The 4,822-nt window shown below is 35.1% G+C and overlaps 1 protein-coding gene across 1 annotated transcript in view; it reads left to right on the forward strand.

Annotated features, from left to right (window-relative positions):
* The window catches only part of LOC108624605 (sex peptide receptor), an 18,441-nt gene that overhangs the window by 10,919 nt on the left and 2,700 nt on the right, over window positions 1–4,822 (forward strand). The window lies entirely within an intron of this gene.

The following is a 4,822-nucleotide window of genomic DNA, read 5'->3' on the forward strand; positions in this document are numbered from 1 at the left end:
GTTTTGTAGAACAGAAAGAGTTCTATCGAATGAATACTTACCCGTTGCCAAACAGCAAACAAATCGTTGTAAAATAAAAGAAATTATGAAAACGCTATGAACTTATTCCCCAACCTAATATAATGCAAGGTAAATCGATAAGGCTGACGGTTCTAAAAATTAGACACGAATTTTTGCACCGACCTAATTATGGGTGAACTATTACATGGATCGTACTGTTAATACTCTCTTTCATGTTACTACTCACTGATGACTTAATGAGTATAAGAAAGGCAATTGGTAGAAGGCTAGACCCCCGGGAAGCATCGTTTCGTTTAACGAACTGCACTTCCCGTGTTTCTCCCATCAGCCAGTCAATTTACTTGTGCAAATAAGGCGTCTACATGTATTGCGCCGCAAGGAAACATTACGGTCCATTTCACGGTTCACGAAAATGCAAATTGAGTTTCCCGAATAGCCGTTTTCTTCCTAAATTATTATTAACTCATTTTCAGTTACTCTGGGAGAAAACATTGACGTAGCGGGGGATCGCATTTATCCAGAAATTGTATTTATTAACTATAGTAGTACATCTCTGAAAATGATGCGTTCATTTTCTCAACTGATAAAGATAGAGAAATAATGCTTTTCAAATAAACGAAAATACTCTTTGTTGCATTTCCATCAAGCCACCACGCCTATAACAATCAGAAACACGACCCTTTGTTCCATTGGTTTCACCGATTCATTCAAAGTATCACTGACACAGGAAACGAAACATTGAAAATTTGGAAAAATGTTTAAAGTAGAACTGCTATTACTTGCAAAAAAGGTCGTAAATATAATATTCTTTTATCTCCAACAGGAGTATTCGATTAATTATTTCGTCCATTGTCGAATCCTTCTTAAGAGTTACAAGTAAATTTCATAGAATCAAATTTTGTATCTGACAACTACAGCCACGTACTGACATACCAATAACAATTAAGTCTGTTTAATCCACGATCTTATACATTACAAGATACTTTTTAAATTACAGCCCGCGCACAGCGCACCTAACAACATCGCGAATGTGTTAGTCATGAAATAATAGGAGCCGACACCGTAAGCCTATTGTCCTTCTTTACGCTGTGACAGTGATGTGCAAAAATGATATCGCAATAATTAAAGCTAACGCATTATCATGTAATCGTACAGAAGAGTCCCGTTTATCCATTTATGCCGAATCAATAGTCATCTCTTTTTCACTCGTATTTATTTCCAACGCTCTTCTTACTCGCTACTGTTTGATCTGGATATTGAACTTTTGTATTGTACCTGGAACGTGAAAGGGAAAAAGAAAATTACATGTAGTTCAGTTATCGAACATCACGTAACTTTTTCATCTTCGTATCGTAAATTCTTATTTTAATTATCTGTTACGGATTTCCTCCAGGTTTTCTGATATAAGAAGTAATCGCAATGTTCAATCAATTCTGCACCGACCTAACACATATCAGGATTGTATAGATGAGAGAATAGATCGAACGCTCAAACGAGAGACCTGAAACCAGTTAATTTAAAGAGAGATAATTAACGGTAGGGTTTTTTTTGTTTCCTCTCTGCATGTTAGAGAAACTCCTACAAAGTATGTTTTCTCTATTTTTTACGGAATCAACAAAAATATATTGGCCGTTCTCTATTTTTTTATGAGGCATGCCTGGGGTAAACGTTAGTTTGTGATGAAAATATTCGTTTGTTACTTTTTTCTGTAGAATTTTTTTTAAGACCGAATAAAATGTTCCAATTTCTGAAAGAGCCCGTTGAATTCCAGTTCGCAAAAATATTTCTGCCCGCAATTTTTTCTACCACGAAGGACTGGTCGGTTTGAAAGCCCTTTCTGATTCGATAGCCATTGAGAAGGGCCTTTCAGCGGTGCAAACTGAATTCGTACAAACTTCGACGAAAAAGTTTTGCCTATCTTTCGCCCTCTGCTAGTTAAACGTCTGGTAAAAAAGGAAACAAATGAACAGACGTGTAAACTCGCTCAGGTTTCCGGAACTCCACATTAATAAACGAAAAGAAAGCAGCAGCATTACTCTCTTACTGTTAAAGAGAAAGGAATACGAAAGTTCCTTGCGTTGAAATATCTTTTCAGAGAAACATGGGAACTACTATCTTAATTTAAAATTATTGTTGTACCTTCGCCAGATATTCAACGACGTACGTTTAAATTTTATAGCAGTTCTCGAGAAAATGCAATTATACTTGAAAAAGCTTCAGTGCTAAACAATAAATAAACTGTAATGAACAGTGTCAAATTATCTGCCGCTACCCGGAAGATATATATTGTTTTTAATGAAATTACTGCCGCAGAATGAAAAATAAACTTTTGTTCTCATCCAATCGTACAAGTTTCGATAATGCGTATTGAAACAAATCTCGTTACGCGTTCTCGTAACTTCCGCCTCGAAAAATAAAACTTTAAATCAATCCTGATATATACATTTTCCTTTGTATGTTGCGTGAAAAATTCTCAAAACACATTGATACTCCTCATGTTTTATAATTAATATGCTATTTCGAATGCCTGATTGATGAAGTGATTCTGAACGTTAATCAAAGAGTTGGATAATTTTAACAAAGCAATTCTGAAAATAAGAATTCATGCAATTCCAAAGTATTCTATTTTAAATAAAACGATACTGGAAGATTAATTCGATTTTCAGATCCTGTCTTTCCAGCTGCTTTTTATTAAATCTATGACGTGGAGTATACGCAGGATGGAAAACCTTTTGCATACGAAAGGCCATATTCAATTTTTTTAAAAATGAAAAGACCGCATCGATTTTTCAAATTCATTTACACTATTTTTATTGATCTCCTACAATGGTATAAAAGTAAATCAAGGCGTACAGAGAATATGAATAGGCTGCAAGTTCTTTATATTTAGACTACACATGACACAGTCGTACTGTCATAAATCGAATGGTAGACCTATGTACGTCAATCGAACGATCAGCTGTGTCCCAAATGCAGAGTTTCAAAACTATATCTACATGAAACTCGGCATGACGCTCTATGCGAGCATGTGCTGCAATCGACAAATGCTGGTCATAAAGCGACGATCAATTCATACAGACACAGGAATATAAGGGATCTCGAAAACAATATAAAGTTTCTACTAACAGATTTGTTGATCCTATAAAAACTTAGCAGTACAAAGAAGTATAATAGATGAAATTCAATTTGGAAATGCATTGAATTGATTGACGTGACGAAAATTGACAATTAACGAGCGTTAATAGGAACTCTGGTTTGCGAGCGATTCGTTGACGCAGTAAAATGATCAGTAATTACCTACTCGATCTAATGGAATGATATATAATACACACTAAGAGCCATTGGTTGATTTAATAGCGAGCCAGTCACGATAAGACAGGATTTATGAATGCAGAACTGACAGGGTACCACGCAGAAGCCTGGAAAAATTATCGCGTCTCACGGGACAGGAAAATATAGTACAAAAATGCGCAACAGGAAGAGAGCTGGTCTATATTTCATGCATGCGTATCAACTCTTTTTCTGAAACGTCGTACATAGGAAGAGAAAGACACACCTGTTCTTTAACACCTCTTCAGCAAATTATTTCGCTCGTTTTTAACAGAAGCAGGAAAAACTGAAAAATGTAGTCATACATTGAAAAATATCGATTCCGGTTATTTTTAACTGCAAGTTGAATTTATGCATTTAATGGTATCGTAAAAAGAAATGCAGTTTCTTTTTGCACAAGAGTGTTCAAAAGATAAATAGAATAATCTTATTATATTTTACGTAAACGTGTTTTGCTGCACGACTTCGGAACTCTGTTAGCTTATTTGCTCGAGTTGGAACGAGCAAGTTCTTAAATCCTTGCGAACTTGGCTAACGAGGACCAAACATAACGAACAATGTATCTGCGGTGTGCGAACGAGATAATTAGATATCTCTGATATTTCAACTAACTTAGATTTCGAGTTGACGAGTCACACCGCAGAGGTATCTGTTCGTATTTAAAACTGGAAACGACAGGGACAGTCACGATCTCTTCACAGCAATCAGAATCTTCGAATTTCACGTAATTATCGTGATTCTATATAGACGACCTTTGTTCGAACAACTTTAATAGCATACAGTGAATTGCGTGGGTTATCAAACCTCTGGCTCGTTAACCAATCGCCCGGGGTTGTTTTACCGAGGTAAACAGTCAACGATAGGCAAAAGAACCGAAACAAAGATCCAATATTTTTTTAAGGACATATCGCCTGTTGTACCGAATCTAAAAAAATAGATGAGAGATGCGTTTGGTTTTGTGAAACATGTAGAGAATTTTTCGATTTATTATGTTTAAGATAATTATGAACACTATTCGAGATAATCACGAAACTTTCAGTAAAATTAATTTAGCACCTAGTAGATAGTTTTGCGAAATTTCAGTGCATTTTACCACATAGTTTCTGAGTTATACTTAATCACTCTCTAAAGTTTTGAAATTTTTCTCTACTCTTTACTGAAAATATCTGCGATATTCTCATTCGACTCAACTTTACATACTTCAATTAATTTTTCTTTTACACTCTCATGGACATAGTGATAATGAATTTCTATATATTTCGAGTTAAGCTTATGTTAAACATACCGAAAAGTAGTCAATTTTGAATAAACATAACTCAGGAACTATGTGGTAAAATGCACTGAAATTTGGCAAAAGTATCTATCAGGTGCTTAATTAACACTAGAAAGACTGAAACCTATATTGTATGTATACCTATATTGCCCAAAGCAGTCAAAATGACTGCATTGTGAAAGAATAATGTGTAAAGAG

Source organism: Ceratina calcarata, unplaced genomic scaffold (assembly GCF_001652005.2).
Source record: "Ceratina calcarata isolate Rehan_Ccalc_2016 unplaced genomic scaffold, ASM165200v1 scaffold321.2, whole genome shotgun sequence".
Classification (NCBI taxonomy): domain Eukaryota; kingdom Metazoa; phylum Arthropoda; class Insecta; order Hymenoptera; family Apidae; genus Ceratina; species Ceratina calcarata.